General features: G+C 46.0%; 2 long non-coding RNA genes across 2 annotated transcripts in view; one reads left to right on the top strand and one right to left on the bottom strand.

The window, feature by feature from the left end:
• Positions 1 to 17849, top strand: part of LOC141975943 (uncharacterized) — a 204099-nt gene that overhangs the window by 317 nt on the left and 185933 nt on the right. The gene's annotated exons all lie outside the window — the stretch shown is intronic.
• The window catches only part of LOC141975942 (uncharacterized), a 300224-nt gene continuing 299473 nt past the window's right edge, over positions 17099 to 17849 (bottom strand). Inside the window, exon 5 of the long non-coding RNA XR_012636030.1 lies at positions 17099 to 17217. This is a non-coding gene — a long non-coding RNA (uncharacterized LOC141975942). The remainder of the gene's footprint in view (positions 17218 to 17849) is intronic.

Consider the following 17849-nt stretch of genomic DNA (forward strand, 5'->3'; position numbering starts at 1 on the left):
CACAGCAGCACAAAAGACAGCTCCAGGCAATTTGCTGGGTTTTGGTGGTTTTGTTTTGAATTTGTTGATTCATAGGCAGAACTAGAGTGATATTTTGGAAGCAGAGAGGGGATTTTCTTATCTCTTCAGTGCTTGCTGGCACAGCGATTAGATCTGTTTGGGTGTGAAGGGAAGAGCTTACTGCTGGCTGGAAATGAGCACCCTGCAGGCCTGAAGCAGCCAGATATTCTCTCATCGCTCTTTCAACGCACCCCCAGCCTGGAGTTCCAGGAGATGGGGTAGGAGCAAGAGAAGGAGAGTGGGTGTCTTTACTCTGACTATCCAAGGATCCAGTTACCTTCAGACACCTCTCACTCTGTGGCTCTGCCTCTTTAGATGTGGATGCTGCACATGCCCCAGTCAGTAGCAAGTGGTCCAGAAACCCAAGCTCCCCCAGTGTCTGTGGGGTCCATGTTGGGACTGGCACAGGCTGAGGTACATGAATTATTCTGGGCATTTGTCAGGGTCGATGTGGCTCAGCTGACATATTTGACCAGACACCATGTTGCTTTCAAGAACTCAGCCCACTCCTGTTGCTGCTGACGCCTCCAGCACTGTAGAAAATACAGATGGAAACAAATCTGTTAAGTCCCATTTTGCCAATCCCACTGCCAAATGTTTATTCCGCTGATTAGACTGCATCGTCTAACCTACTCATGAAGGGCCTATGCCATGTGCCTTCCACTGCTTCAGTAGCATGGTGTCCTGCAAAAGTCCAACAGGCTTCACCGTGGTAACAAAGGAACAATGATCTTTGGGTTAAAGCATCAGACTGGGGCTCAGGAGGTCTAGGCTCAGTTCCCAGGACCACCCCCAATCCCCCGTGTGACTCAGTCATTTAAACTCTCTGCCTCAGCACCCCCTCTGTAGAATGGGGATAAGAATTCTTCTTTTCTGCCACTCTTCAACTATCTTGTCTGTTTGGATTGTAATCTCTTTGGGGCAGGGACAGTTATTTATTGTGTGTATACAGCACCAAACAACGGGAACTGATCTCAGTGGGAGCCTCTAGGTGCTACCATAATGCAAATCAATAATAATAAAATAACATTTGTTGCTCTGCAGCTCCGAACCTCACTCAGTGTCATTTCAGTGTTCCTACTTACACCCCTTTGGTGCACCTCTAAATCTCCTCTCCTTGCTTGGCCTTTATTGCACCAGAGCACACCGAGACCAGGCCTCTGACAGAGCCTGGAACAAGGTCTGCCCGAGAATTCTGAGCGTTGTGTGCTGTCTCTAAGGCCCATCCTGGATATTGTTACTAGAGCTGCTCGGCAAAGCAGGCGTTTATCCTCTCGCTGTATCACAGCATCACAAGAAAGTGAGAGTTGTTCCTGTTCTTAGAACACAGCAGCGCAGGGGGGTGTTTTTAGCATGCTAACATAATTTCCGTTTTAATACCTGCTACGGCAGAAGAAGCAGCAGGTGTCTGTTGGTGGGATGAAGAGCTGTAGAAATGTTCAGGTGAGGGCTACCAGCAGGCAGCCACACACAGGATATTTTAAGGATACAGTGATTGGATTTTAAAGTTAACCCACCTGGAAGTAGGCTAATTCCCTATTTTAGTTCCCCACTGTGTGTGTGTTGGGGCGGGGGCCTGGGGGGAGGAGAGCGTGGAAGGGGGAGCTCAGAAGTTTAGTGCGTTCTTCACCTTTTGCATTTCAGGGCGGGTGGTTATTCCGTACAGGCGCAATCCATGTAGTTTATTTCTGGACCAAAGAAAAGACCAGTTTAAGTCTTGTTTCTGTTGGAAGCAACATTGCTTATGCACAGCCCCATGAGCTTCACAGGCTCTGTGCTGGCCCCTGGAACATCAGTGGGAGTTTTGCATTGAATGACACGATACAAAAATAAATTGTATTGTATTTAAATATTCCTAAAGTCATTTTCGTGCATTTAAGTCTTAATTCATCTTCTCTAAATCCCTTTTCACTACATTAATGTGATGTATTGATAGAAAAATGAATGACGTTACTAAAGAATCTTGCTGGCAATTTTAGTCATAAAATCTTTTTTTTTCCCCATTCCCTTTCTCCTTTCCTGTTCAGGCCCTCTTGCTTTCTTAATCTTCTAAGGCTATTCTTGGGTTCCTTGAAGAGGCTTCAAGATGTCTCCTAAATCTTTTCATTGCAGCTAATTTAATATGCACCAATTTAAAGATGTAATGAAGAAGAATCAGGTTTGGACTGGGGGAGTGAGGCCTGTTCAAGGAACGATCTTCTATTTAGAAAGAAGGGTGGAACATTTATTAAGGGCTTCCAGGCATGCACGCATGCACACACACAGGTCCAAATGGAGCATGTTCCTCCCCCGGTCCCCCACCCTAGCCTCTCTATTAAGAAATCTCAATCAGTTGATATTTGAATGCTGGATGCCACCCAACTTGAGAGTTGCATTGGCAGCAGGCCTCAAGTTTCTACCATTCAAGTCCTGAGCAGCCCGGCTCTGAATTTATGCACTGCTTTCCCATTCCTTCTTGATTTATCATTTCCAGCGTGCCAGCTAAGTCATATACATTAATCATCTCAACTTTTAAACCTTCTCCCTTAAATCATTTTTCACGCTGGGAGCCATTTGTTTTGCACACTGGAGGGCCCTTCTCTGTTTGCAATGCACATCTCCAGTGAAAGTATGATAAGCTGAGACAATTAGGGTTCTCCTCAAAAGGCTATGCCTCTTTTTGTTAAAGTAGGTAGGTAGATAAATAGGTGCAGAACTGTCCCTCCTGGATTGTTCAATTCTCTCCAGTAACAGGGAACTTGGCAACAAGATAGGATGGAAAAGCACAGAGAGAAGCTGCTTTTAACAAGAGCTGGGACTCTGAACCAGAAAGCTCAGATCCAAAGACCTTCAAGCTAAGGGCAATTTAGAATCATGTCTGGACTGGAACAAATGCAGTGGGACTGCTCTGGATTTACATAGACACATGACAGCACAAAATTAGACGCCACTTTTGTAAGTATTCCGATGGGGGTGTGTGCATGCAAGGGAGAGAGGACTGGGAACAAGGATGTTAACAGTCAAAGCTGCCTAGTAGTTCCACTAAGCTGCTTTACAACTGTGCTAACAATGGCTCTTCTCCCCCACCCAACCTCTTCATATCACGCTGCACATTTGGTTAGATTTGGATGGGAGCACTAGGCTGTTACTTCCCATATTCTGTAGGGCTCTGGTGGTGATGCCAGCCAGGTGGTGCTAACAGACAGATGCCTGTCCGGCTCTTTCGGAGGCTTATTTCCCACAGCAGGGCCAGTAGTCTATTACCAGCTGTGGAAAGCATTGCAGAGATCACTGTATTGCTGAGGATCCATTCCGTGCATTTTCACCACCACCCGCATGTGAATTCCCTTTGAGGGGCAGATTGTTCTTTTCATAAGGGATATGTAAGGAAAACACAAAGCAGGTGCCTGAAGAGGCTCCGACAGTGGCCAGTGCCGGATGTTTCAGAGGAAGATGTAAGAACTCTGCAGTAACAGATGTGGGATAATCCACCACCATTAGGTCTCATCCTGGTCTCCTAATAGCTAGAGACTGGCTTAACCCCAGAAGCCAGCGTTTGTTGTTACAGTCCGCTGAGTAAGAGAATGAGCGGCGCATTCTCCTCTGCCTGACATGTTGTATTTCCCCAGTCGGGGAGGTATGCATTTTGCTGTAGTGCCACATTAGCTTTTCTATATTGCAAATTAGATCTGGCTAATTAGATGAAGAAGAGGAATCCACTTTAAGGTCTGAAGCCTCCTGGTGTCTCTTGGTAACTAACCAGACTGCTGCCTTTACCGAACTGTTCACAAACCAAGAGCCCACAAGCAGAGAGGAGAGTGTGATTCAAAGTACACTTGATTTTGTGGTTCTAATCAGGTGTATTCTCTTGATCCCAGCAGCTCAGGGCATTGTGCATTATCCACGCATCCTGGTGTGAAAGGAGCCATTGACATTAGAAACAGAAAAGGTCTGTCTGGTCCCATTAGTCTTGCCCCTGGGGACTAGAGTATGATTGTGCATACAGTCCATTTTATGCTGCTTGGTCCTCTTGTTTTAAATGCTCCAAGCAATGGAAGTTCCTGTGAGCCTCGGTCATTGGCCCACTGTCGATGTATGGAAGGCGTGGACAGATGCTTCTGAGGTTACTAAATGGACAAAGCCACATGTTCCAGCAGACCACTCTCAGCCAGAGCATCTTGTGGCACTCAGGGGCAGAGCACAGCAGCTAAATACCAGAGTATAGGGCTCAGCTGGTCCTGAACCCAGGAATTTGGTGCCCTTTCGCTGCATGGGATCAGTTTGTTCTGTCCACGGTAAGCTCACCACATGTAGAAAGGGATATATGTCCGCTCATGTGGCAATCTTCCCAATGTCCAGGCACCCAGTGGAATTCAGAAGCAACACATGGAGCAGGGTGGTGGAGTTACTGCCATATATTGCTTTTGTACTATTATTCCCACACGTCCTATCTCCTGAAGGTGGTAATTCCTACCATGGGGCCAGGGTGGAGGCAACCCCCCACCATCATTTTTGCCCTAGAAAGCTAGAGAAATTGCTGAAAATGGCAAAAAATCCACCCCACAAACAAAATGTTCATGAACACTCACAAGGCCAAACTGATGGCGCAAACAATGATGGTTAGTGCCAACCAAAATTCAGGCAGAGGATTGAACCCTGCTTCTGGGGTTAAGCCAGTCTCTAGCTATTAGGAGACCAGGATGAGACCTAATGGTGGTGGATTATCCCACATGTGTTACTACAGAGTTCTTACATCTTCCTCCTGAAACATCTGGCATTGGCCATTGTCAGAGACTGGGCTAGATGGACCTTGGTTCTGATCCTGGCTGGCCATTTCTATGTTCCTATGATACTGGGTCACAGGACAGAACTCCAAGTGTAACTGAATTCCTTGGGGCAGGGCCCATGCCTGGAACAGGGACAAGCCCACTGCCAGGGTTTAGCAAGTAACAATAATTATTCTCATGGAATGTGGGCCCAGCTGAGAAGACACTGTGTGCTTTGTCTCTAAAGCCCTGTCGCCAACACAGCACCAAACGGCAGTCCGAGCAGAATGGGATCAGTCTGTGTGGGCTGTCCACCTCTCCTGCAGTCACTCCGTTCCCCAGTCAGGAGGGATGGAGGTGTGCACACATTGTATGAGTAGAGGGGAGTGATGTTGGAAGCTGGTAATCTAAGGAGAAGCCAAAAGAATGGGAAGATTTCTTTGCTAAGGCATAATCCACTTCAGTTCATCACCTGCCAAAGTAACTGCATCTGAATGGAGACCTGGAGCATGCAGCTGCCTTTTCCACATCTTAAAGCATCTGAGGCCAAACTCACTGTCTCAGCCCCTCTTCTGACCAAATCCCTCTCCAGCTCCCGACCCTTACTTTCCCTCGCTATGGTTTCAACAGCCATCTCAGGAGTCTAGATCGATGAGAAATCCCAGCCTGGAAGGCTCAGTGGGGGCTACCTAGGACTAGTCACAGGATGACACAGCCTGGTTTCCCATATGCTGCTCTGTAACAGAGTCTGAATCATCGCACTGCTGTGGTGAAAGCTTCCCATCCAGTGCACACAAGTCCTCTTTAATGCTCCAAGGTATATCTGCACCCCATGTAAATGCAAGAGACATGGCTTAGCACAAATGTAAGCAATGCACAGATTCGTTTTGACAGCCTGTGAATTATGTTGTAGGAGGGCAAGAAAAGGGAACAAATCAACTGGGGTCTGGGTAGCTTGCACTGTGTTGATTACTGTTTTAAAGGGCCAGCAGCTCCGAGACTTCCAGATTAAAAGGTGCATGTTAGCTGGAAAAGTGTGTATTGGTATGTTTGTAACAGGCTCTGCTCACTGTGCTGTGCTCTCACATACTGTGTTGGAATTGCAGGTTCAAACTGTGTGCACTGATCCTCGGCTGACATAAACGTAGCTTAAAAATAGAAAGTCAGATGAAAAGTGCAAAGAGAAACTGTAGGCTATGTGTGTGTTTAATATGAAATATTGAAGAGACAGCTCAGAATGGAGTTGTCAGTGCTTTGGGGGTTTGAGGAAGAACTAGAAGGGTGGATCTGCCACACTTTTATATTTATTTGGATAAGAGGGAGCAAATATAGCAGGGAGTTCGTGTTTCCAGTGTCGTGACAGGTGGGGAAGAGGGGGATTCTCTTTGCTGATGCATACTCTAAAGCCAAAGTGGGATCCCCATAATCCCATCAGCTTGAAATCACAGAAGGATTTCCCTATAACCTGTGACTTAAAATCTCCTGGATCCTCTCAAACATTATAGTCATTTTCTGGGATATTTAGCATCTATGTGCTAACCTCATGTTCTCGGGGGGGGCGGGGGGGGGAGGGTGTGTGTGTGTGTGGGGGGGGGGGTGTGTGTGTGCGTGTGACTTCTCCACATGAACAGTGCTGCCACAAGCAGTATTGTCCAGACCCATCTGGCCTGACGGGTCATGTAATTTATCTGTCAGGCCATGTGAGTGCCGTTCCCCAGTGACCTGGATTTTCTAGAGACACCCTGGAGCAAAGCCTCACACCTGCCAGCCATACATGATCACATTATCTCGCATGGCTTGGCCGTCAGCAAACCTTGTAAGATTCGAAATGAGTCTCTGGAGCTCCAGGCCTTACAGACCTCTTTGACCTGGACACCTTGTGTGAAAAAGTCCCCTTGTGAGATTCCCAGTACCTCTTCCTCCCATACCAGCTACCTACCCTGCAAGAACAGCCTCCGTCCCAGCTGTCTCCCTCAAGGGCATGGGCCTCCAGCATCTTCTCTGTACTCTCAGCCCATGGAAATAACATATCTTACTGATAGGACTGAGTCCACCGCTTGACTGGTTCCAGGAGCATCTGTGGCACACCCAGGGGCAAAGGCTACGGCTCAGCAGTGCAGACCATTCTCCAGTGGGCCAGCCTTCGCTACATTGCACTGTGTCACACAGGCGTGTAAGATCCGATTCCACAGCCAGCATTCACCTGCCCCACTCCAGGTATCTCTTATGCAGCACGACAGAGCCAGGCTTTGTCAGAAGCCAGCTGCCAATGCACTGGTGGCTCATCTCCGAGAATCACTCCTGTGCCTCAGACCTGCACAGCCCATTCAGTTCCAAGCAGTGAGCAGAATGAATTTTTCATTCCTTCATGTTCCACTTTTAATTCCTTAGGCGTTGGGGACGGCTAGCGTGAAAGGATTTACACGACCCACCACCCAGACGACTTAGGCAAGTAAAATAAACATGGGCCTTGAATAATTGACAGGGGGTTTCAACAGAGGGTGGGAAGCAGCCTGTGTGTAAAGACTCCAAGCTGCACAGAGGTCTCACCTGACTCCTTCCAGGGAAATACAAGAGGATCCCGGGGGCTGGTGTTCTAGGAATTCTACAGAGTTTCTGTCAGACTCTAACCTTTGCAAGTGCTGCAGTTTGGCCCAAACAGGAGGAATTTTAAAGGTTTATTTCCTGGATCCCAGCACTGCAGAAGAAAGCACTTATAATGGCTTCATCTCTGACATAAATCAGCGAGGGACACTTTTTGGCCTCCTAATTCATCTTGTATTTTTCCTGTTGTATGTTGGACTGTCCCCTGGGATGTTGGAGGGGCTGTTCCAGTACTCTCAGCTTTCATGTTGATGGAGCCCCAGGAAGAATCCAGACCTTATGTTACACAGCACAGCAGGGCCCCAGAAGGATAGTGCTGCAGTCACTCATCTCGCATGTGTTTGTGGACTCTCTCCCCCACTTATCCTGTATCTAGAAGGGTTGGGGATGAACTGGACCTTTGTGGATGGTAAGAAGGAGACCCACAAGCAAAGCATCTGCAGCATACACCTGCTTGAATTTTGCTTGGTCCTGTTGCTGGAAGTGGGTCCTGGACCTTAAATTGCTGTGCTCAATAATTCCTCCCCTTCCTTGGTATTTGCAATCCCCAAATACTTGTAGATGGTTATCAGAGCTTCACTTAGTCAGCATTTACCCTAGATCTAATTCTAAAAGTGTCCCTTTTGTAAGCCAGCCCTTTAATACACTGACTGGTTTCCCCCCGCCCAGTTTCTGCCAGGCTATAGTACTGAAATGCCCCAAGGATTCTTGAGTGCCGACATGCCCAGGCACTGCAAGGTCAGGTTTAAGAAGCTGCTGCAGCTGAAAGTCAGCACCTGAAACTCAGTGTTATACAATCCACACCACGTGGGAAGGTTTACATTTGTGCCTGATACCTGAAAGTACTTTGGCTACTTGGGAGAGACACGTGTGGAAGGTCTACAACACCCTACCCACACCCCGGGCAGGCCTGTTGCTTGAAAGAGAAGAAAGCTCTTCCGCTTACTCACTGTTTAGGCTCTCTAATGTTTCAGCCATCTACCTAGGTTAGGGCTCAACAAGCTGCATTTCTGCTCCAGGTTAATGCAGCTGCTCCTCAATGAATAAAATGCCTTTTATTCTGCTGCACCCAGAACAGGAGCTCCAAAAAGTATCTTGTTTCTTTTTCTTATTACCCATGTGCTTGTTTTTGACAAATTCTTACGAAGAGGAATAGTTTCTGTATCTCTTCTTGTAATAGTTCAACTGGTCTGTATTGCTTATTATTTATAATACAATAGCACTCAGAGGGTCTGATCAGGGCACGATACAAACAAATGTGAAGACATAATCCCTTCCCTGCAGAGTTTACAATGGAGAAACAGGATTTTTCTAGCAGATTTCTGTTGATTTCTGTGTGTAGCAGGGTGGAAGGGTTGGGGGAAGCACCAGGAACCTTGTGAATCAGATCATGATATCTGCTAGAGATGCTATCATTTCTGTACCCCAACCCGTAGCTGATTGATTAGAACCATTCGCAAGCTGATGAAAATGTGGTTACGGAGTTTCTGAAAGTTTGTAGGAACATTGGCCAGATTTGAGTTTGGACCTGGAGTACTTTATTTGGTCAAACTAAATGAGTATTTGTAAGGACTACTATGCTTTGATTTTAGGTGACAGGGCACTGGAATAGGCCATGCACTATCCCTGGGCATGATCACCCTCTGAGTCCATCTTCCCTTGTCACAAGGAAGAAGTGGAAATGTGTGAAAGGGTAATTGACAATGAATTGCTATTTATATTTAGCAAAGTGAGAATGGGCCTTCTCACATGGAAGTCTGCTTCAAGCTCCTTCTTACATGGGCCCCTCAATGTCCTGCTTATGAAGGGGACATCTGATTGTGGTTACCAATGGATTTGGCAAGAAAGTGTCCACCTTAGACTGGTACTTTCGCCTCTGACCTCAGATTATGATTTGTCCACGTTGAGCTATAGCCAACATCGTGGTACACCTAACTGCACAAGAGTGGAACCTGAGGCAAAGCCAGGGGACACTGAACCCTACAAAAGATTCTCCCACCGATGACACCTGGAGCTGTCTCCTGCTTCTTCCCTGGACAGGCCATCCAGAGAAGACAAAGACTCCGTCCACCAGCTAAGCCAAGCCTGAAATCCATCTGTAAGAGAGAGAAGAGACCAACCACCTCCCTGCATGTGAAAGAAGCTCAACTTGTTTGCAGCATCAGAACTAGTTCTCAGCTAAGACAAATCACGTGAGTGAGAGACTGTAAGGAGGCATGAGCGTGTTTTTGTATAGAATCCAGAGATGAGTCCTCCAACATTCCAGCTGTGTGTGTGTGTCACTGAACTATTCCCCCAGATAGACACTAACCCCCCTGATCTGTTACCTAATTAATAGGAAAGTGTTCTGGGTTAACAGCATGTTATTCCAAAGCTGCTAAGTGCCTGATTTAAGAATCATTTCTACATCTGTGTAAAAGTGTCAGATGCAGACACTGTATTAATGTGGGACAGGGAATAAGCCGAGTAAATAACATCTAACCTGGGTGGTATGTTCAGAGAAAATTCAGGTAGAGCCGCAAAGTGGGAAGGTACAAAGAAATCATTTTAAAGAGTTTTACTTCTTAAAACAAAGGCAAAAGTCAGCTTCTGTTTTTGGTAGATTCTGAGCTCAGTTGTTGGGATTGAAATAAAGGTGTTCTTTCTTTACTTCCCGTAAAGGATTGAAGTAATTCTTAGGTTAACCTTATATATTGATTTACTTATTCATTGTAATTGGGAGCCTGATAAATTGAACCATTGCTCTATTGATTTGACTTTCAGTTGCAACCTGGATTTGATTATTGCATTGTGTTATATTTGATTAGTTACAGGAAATTAGAAGTACAATTAGCTAGTGACATTTGCTAACCTTCATATTTGTTTGCTTATTCTTTTAATAAACCCATAAAAATACACTCGACTGGTTACACTCTCAAAACCTCAACTCCAGAAAGCAACCTTTTTAGAGGTAAAGGTAAATACACTGAATAGCTCCTGGACACACTTTCATTATTCAATTAAAATCCTGTTACCATCACAGTTGGAAAGGTTTTGGCTCTGATTCATCTCTAGCTCAGACTGCTCGAACCAATAACTTCTCTCAGATATTATGGCACTGCATCAGGACATGCAGGGCAACATGGGATATATAATTAATGTATAAGTAAGTGGGGGGGGGGCAGGGGGGTGAAGGGCAGTTACCAAACTTCTTTTGTGCTTGAGTTTGAATTTTGGACAAAGTTTCATACACAGGAATTAAAATCTCTATTTTAAAGTACTTCTGATCAACAGCATGAGAGGTACAAGGAGGCTGATGTAAATACTGGCACCCACACCATGAATAACATGACATTCTTATCGCTTTAATGTGCATCCTCAAACACAGGGACTTGTGAGAGATGATTTAATTCTTAACATGAAGCAGACGTAAGGAGATTTAAAGGGATAGCTATCAAACATGCACAGTAGAACTTCATAAGGATTACTTCTTTTGAGTCCACATTCCCTATTTGTCATACTCAAATTGCTGGTTTATAATTTCACGGGCTTTAGGTGAGTCAACAGCAGAAAACAAGGCAGGGAACAGTTGAAGGTTTATTCCCTGCTTGCAGCATGCAACTCAGTGTATGATTGAATTGTTTGAGTGTTCAAACTATTTTTTAGGTACAATGTTGGTATAAATTCAGACCCTTGTGAACCAATCCTCATTTCCCAGAATGCTGTTGCTGTTTGTAATTATTCACCACATAATTATTCAGAGAAACTATCTGCCTATTCTATTTTAGCCAACTTGTTCGCTCAGAATAGTTTGAATTTGTAATATTCAGTACCTGTGGTGTGCATAGTCACGTTGTATTATTTCTACTCTTTGGCTGGCTCAAAGTTTTTTAACTTCAGAATAATGAATGACAAGCAACATTCATAATGAATTTTTGGTAGAATAATCAATTAATTAAACTTTTTGGATCTGTAAGTGTGTGAATATCTGTTAGTGGACCATATACTCATGAATAATATTGCCCCCTGACTTTTAACATACTGAACGTGGTATTTTTGTTTGGAAAATTTTTTTGTGAATCATAATTCTTGCACTGTTTGACAACAGCTCTGGTGTACTGCCTCTGAAGAAATTGTAGGGGTTTGGTGTTGCGATGGGGGTATTCACTCCCCACCGGAAAGGAAGGGGTTAAAAAGTCTAAGGAGGCTGTGCAGGGGGCAGCCAATTGGGGAGAGGCTGCACAGAGCAACCAATCAGGCTCAGTAGGCTCACATAAAAGGGACCTACAGGGCAGAGTAGGGGTCCAGGAAGTCCCAGGAGAGAGGACTGTGTTCCTAATGGATTGCATGATGGTAGCATCTTGGGCAGAGCAGTTGCTGACAAGGATTGGGAGAGCAAGAGGGAGCTCCTGGCTGGCTGCTGGGATGTGCTGGCTGGAGGCCCTGAGAGAAGAGCGAAGAAGGTGCTGGGGCCGTGGGGAAGTGGCCCAGGGAATTGAAGCAGATCTGGCAGAGAAGTTAAGGAGGGCACCAGGAGGCTGCTAGTGACACGAGTCTCCGCCACTGGGAAAAGTCTGGACTATAGAACGAGGAGATATTCCCTCCTGCCTGGAAGGGGGAAAACGTGGATGGTGACATGGCCGGTGGGCTGAGTCTTGAAGAGGACACTGCGGGACTTTGGACTGGGGTGGGTCTGCAGGCAGAGACAATGGGAGAGGCACCACCTGGAGAGGGCGCAGCAGCTGGCGAAGCTAATGCCCATGATGGCCAGTGGGAGGCGCTGCTGTGGTGAGTGAACTGTCCCAGGTGTGTGTGAGACTGTGCATATAAGCATGTGTGTCAGTGCACATGTGAGTGTTTGTTTGCATGTGAGAATGTGTATCTCTGCGTGTGTTTTCCACCGGACATGGTTACAGAATTGCAGGACATGATGCTCACACTGTAGTCTTGAAAACCCACTGACTCTTGGGAGAACTATGAAAAACATTTTACTAAGACAAATCTGCTGCTCAGTTTCCTGTTTTCTTCTTCCCTGTCTCTATTTCTGCAGAGAGATTTGCATGAAAACAATTCTGTTTTTGCCTACTGCAGCTCCTTCCCCATCTGAACACTTAATCCCCCTGCCTGTGAGCTCCAAGTGACCTGCTGCAATGTCCGAGACGGTTCAGGCCTCAGGTTGGGGAAATAACTTGCGGTGGGAGCAAACACTTAAAAAAAAAAAAAACAAAAAACAAAACACTCCCAAAGATGATGGCAAAATTGTTCCTAAATTGAATGTTTTTCCTATTTTTCCATGTGGTGTTTGCAGCACTTTAAGACTATCCTCTCCTGGGGGCTTCATTAAAGCTGTAAATACTCTGAAATGCTTTCAACGCTAGCCCTATGAAAGTTCAGTTCTCAAGGAAATATATGTACTAATATGCATTGCCATCATTATTTGGGAGACCTAGGTGCAGATGCTTTTGTGTCTATGAAGAAAAGATTGCTGATTGCTAGTGTTTTGCTAAATGTTAAATACATCCAGTCTTTGTAGTTCACAAGAAATTTTTTTAAAGATAAACTCGAGTGGCGACTCCAATCCAGTGAGTCCCAGCTCCAGGGTTTATTTAGAGACTGAATCAAATTTTCATAAGTGACTTGAGAGCATCCGTCCCATTTTCAAAACTGACCTAAGAGCCTAAGTCTCACTGGAAGTTAATGGGCGCTAGGTGCCTGACCTGCTTAGGCACTTCTGATCCAATGGAGCAGATTCACAGCTGTTCACTTCACTGCCTGCCTATGCCATGGCTGGATTTGGCCTTCTGGATAGGCTCTTTAGGGGCAATACTCCGTACGCTGGAAAGGGAGAGTAGATACCCCTAAGAACAGCTATCCGTGTGACCTCTCTTAATGAAGCAGAAGTTTTTATTATTGTTGTATCTATTTATGAATTCGTATAGTGATAGAACGTAGGCAACTCAGCCCCATTGTGCTAGGCCCTGTACAGATATGTAAAAAAAAAAGGCCGTCCTTGCCCTGATTTAATTCATTTATTTGTATGTCCATAGCAGCTGAACACCTCAAAACGCTAACGCATTAGGCCACACAGCCCCACTGAAATATAAAGTGATTATCCCCATTCTACAGATGAGGAACCAAAGCCACTAAAGGACTAGCTAAAGTTACCCAGGGAGCGTGTGGCACAGCTAGGACAGAACCCAGGTCTCCTGACTCAGGCTTTTCCCTTATCCACAAGCCCACCTTCCCCTGAGTGTTCAGCAATGTATCATTTGAGCTACCTCCATTTCCTGGCATTGGAGCTCAGAAATGTTTCAGAAATCAGGGGGGAAAAGTGATGGGAGCATTTACTGCCAGGCTGCATTTGCAATAGAGTTACTGAAGACTGGTTACTCAACCATGTGGAGTCAACAGCCGCCCATGCACCCTCACCATCGGGTGTCAACACAGCTACCCAGTCAGCTGTCTCTGGGTGAATGTCGACACTGCAGTCAGAGGAGTAACTGCAGCATATGTGAGTGTACCTGAGCTAGCTTGGATTGAGCTGGCTTGCTAAAAATAGCCATGAAGCTGTGATAGCATGGGAGATGCTTGGAGCTGAGGCAAAATACTTTTCAAATAAAGGTGAGACTAGGTGACATCTGCATTTTATTTAGTTTTGTACTGGTGACAGAGGAAAATTCCTTTAGTTTGCACACCCTGCCCTCCCCCCTGCCAAAAAAAAACAACCCCTCCCCGCCCAAAGTGATGACATTTTCACTTTAAAAAAGGCCGGTCATTAAAAGGTCATTAAAAAGAGCCCATTTCTGCATGGGCATCATCTGTTCTATGCACAAAGCTGCTGGACACTCTGTTTTTCGATTCAGAGCAGCTGTTTTGTAGAAAATCGGTTGTCTGAGGGGAGGTGAACTTCCCCCAGATGAATCACGCAAAAAGCTTTGAGAACAATATCCCACTAATTTTTCACAGCTCTCGAGGCAGAATGGCTGCATGCTGCACATTGCAGCCAACTGCCTTTTAAGTGCCCTGGCCATTAGGCAATAGCAGAGATGCATATTGTCTGCTGACAACTGCCCTGGCTGTTTAGCTGCACATTTAGGAGTTTTAATCAATTTTAGTGGTTTTTTTTCTTTCTTTCTTCAGCCATATTTGGAAATTGGGTGAAACATCCCAGTGCTTGGCAATGAACACAGGTGACAAATGTGATCTCAACAGCAGCTTTCTGTGTAGGAGGGCAGGCTCTTAATCACACACACACACACACACACAGGCTCAGCAGCACAGATTAAGTGCCAGCATGATTTTTGTGGGAGTAATATCAGGAGGCATCCACCCCATACTGACTTGGAAACGCAAGCAGCTGAGCACTAGCAAACTCAGTACATGTGTTATAGCACATGGAATTTTTGTGTGTGTCTGCCATGCAGGCTGGGAAGAAATAGCAAATGCTCCCAAGCATCATCTTTGAAGCTAATGTTTTTTTTATGGAGGAGTAGAAGACATAAATCCAAGCCACTGGCCTGCACTGGATTTCAGCAGCACGGCTATCAGCAAGGAGTAGCCAAGACTTGAAGCATGGTGCTGAAGAAAATTCTGATTCTACTTAGACCTAGATATCTAAGTACTTATCTGGTGCCCATCACCATGGTACCGAAGCACCTCACCATCTTTACTGTATCTATTGTCAGAACACCCCGGTGAGGTCAGGCAGTGCTATTATCCCCACCTTACGCAAGGGGCACTGAGACAGACTTACCAAAGGTCACACCGGGATTACCTAGCATAGCAGGGATTGACTTCATGTCTCCTGAGGCCTACACTAGCACCCCATGTTTGCAGTGATTTTCCTCTTAAGGTGCATTAGCAGCTCTGAAGGGGGTGAGGGAAGTGAGCAGGACTAGAATCAGGAAACACCAGGAGATTTATGAGGCAGAGAGGGGGACCCTGGTTTCATAAACTTCCCAGTACTGGTTTTACAGATCCAGAAGCTGGGAGAGTTTGGGAAAGCTGAGCCGACCCTGAGCTCTGAAGTTTGTGGAGTTCATCCAACCCCTGGTCTCTAGGTTTCTCAATCTGGCATCTTTTACTGGCACCAAATTCTTTTACACAAAGTAATAATGACTAAAAACAGCCCTCCTACAAATCCCCTGTGGGTGGCCTCCTGACTTGGATTTTCCGGGGTTACCCAGCTTTTCTAGGGAGGAACTCCTGTTGCCCCACCAGAGGTTGTGGGATCTGAACAAGCCCTGAAATCCCTTTTTTTTTTTCTCACTTGTCTGCTTTAATACCACGTGCATCACCCCATGACTGACAGCGACATTCTGGAACAGGCGCAACATCATCCCATCTTGATGCAACGTTTATTCCTGCAAACTCATCCGTTGGGTTGTGCTGCTGAGGCAACAGCTTGATGGAGAAATCCAGACTCCAGCGTCATTCTCAAGCACAGTGCATGGCTGTGGATTTAAGAGACACAGGGAGACACGGCAAGCTAAACACAATTCATGTTAGAAATATACCCCATGTAAAGCCCTTCATAGAATGTCATGGCTTGTGGTATCGTTGTGGTCAGAAAGACATGCTGAGGGGAAAGGTTTGTAATCTACCACCCTTTAGGCTTGAGTGTCCTTGAAAGACAACTGAGAAATCCTCAAAGAAAGCAAGAGAAAGACCAGAGCTTTGGCGCGCTCGGCTTTCATTCCGGTGAACAACGAGGGGGAGAGGAGAAATGAGAAGCGGAGCTTTCCACTGGGAACACAATTCCGACAGACCCCAAATAAGCCTTTAGCAGACTAAAATAACAGGGGATGTAAATATCCGAGCTTCCCTATGCTGTCATATGTGAGATGATTGCTTGTGAGGATTCTCCTATCTGGTGTGTGTGCGTGTGCATAAGAGAGCTGGTGTGTGCGATTCATTAACTGATTCTTATAACAGTCTTGGACCAAACCAAGTACGATGATCCCCACTGAGTGCTGTGGAAGCTTTTATAACAAAGGCCCCAGGCTCTAGCCGTGTAAATGTGTGAATAAGAATCAGGGCCTGAGACATGGGACCAGTGTGACTCCCACTGTCTTGGGAGAAGATCCAGAAGAGGCTTTCCATGCCGAGCTGGAACAGACTTCTGGTCCAGTCTGACACCCACCATTACTGAGTTTAAGCTTTGCGAGGAACCCAGGGCTAGCAGGGCCTCCCTGGATTGAGATTAACCCGCTTTGCTTGGTATTTGTTGTTGTTTCACCTGCCTTCAGATGGGACCTGAAAGCACTTTGATAAATGAGCCCAGGGGTTTGTCTGGCTTCACTGTAACTCTTGCGAGTGCTTCTGCATCCTTTTGCAGACCTCCCTGTCTTGGGTCTAGCCTGGTCCTCCAGTGCAGGCAGGTTCATGGAGGGTGAAGTGCTCCCCAGTGCACTCAAGTGGTGCATGGGTCAGTGCTAGCTATCTGCAGAAAGATCCTGCTGACAGTGACGAGTTCCGAGGAAATTGCAACTTCAGGTTTAGGATGGATTTAGGTGGTGCATAGGGCTTGAGTTGCCCCTTGGTACTGGGATGAGTTTCCTCCATGACGGGACTAGTAAGGAGCAGCCATTTGCTAGCTTGACTGGAGCAAGAAAATCCCTGGAGACGTCTTGCAGTAACACTCATCAGTGAGTTGCATCAGATAGCTCATCACATCCTACGGCAACACGACACCGGGGAACTCGTCGTCTTCACATCAGAGTCACAAAGAGCTGTGCCACACCTGCAGCCTTCCACCCTTGGATGTCAAGGGCTCCCAAGCAAGGCTGGGATGCGTTCCAGAATGCAGACTGCTATCCCAGAGGGTTCCCTGGGACCAAAAAGACAAGAGTAAGAAAGTCAAACAAAGCCAGCTTTTCTTCGGTCAGTTTGTGCTCCCAAGGCAAAGCATTAATATGCATTTCTCTGACGTGCTGTAAGTCACTTGTGTGAGGTGCTGCATCTAATTGATTTGAGATGCACCAGCCAAGCCTTGTGACTGTCTCTGCTGTGCCTGCGTGTAATAAGTGCAACACGCTGGAAAGAGGGGAATTACTCTTGACACTGGGATTATATCTCTGCCAAAGGCATCAATATTCTATTAAAGATGTGTGATAATATAACACTAATTATCAATTGAGGGCCTATTAAAGGGAGAATACAAACAGCAATTCGATCTCACCTTTCACATTAAAAACCCACAACGATTTTCTGTTCCCTGTGCTTTATTTTTTTAATTTTTTTGTCTCCTGCATTGTTCAGTAATCCAAATTGCAGGCAAACACCTCAGAAACATCTGTCTTCCCCCAGCATGCTGGGGAAAAAGCTCCTCAGGACTGACCCATGCTAGGGGAAGCGCTCTCATCTCCACAAGCTGAGAACAGCGCAGGGAACATCATAGTCTGTTCTTATTTGCCTACTTGCCTCAGGGCAACATAATAAATTGCCTTGATTAAATTATTG

This window comes from Natator depressus, chromosome 22, assembly GCF_965152275.1.
Source record: "Natator depressus isolate rNatDep1 chromosome 22, rNatDep2.hap1, whole genome shotgun sequence".
NCBI lineage: Eukaryota > Metazoa > Chordata > Testudines > Cheloniidae > Natator > Natator depressus.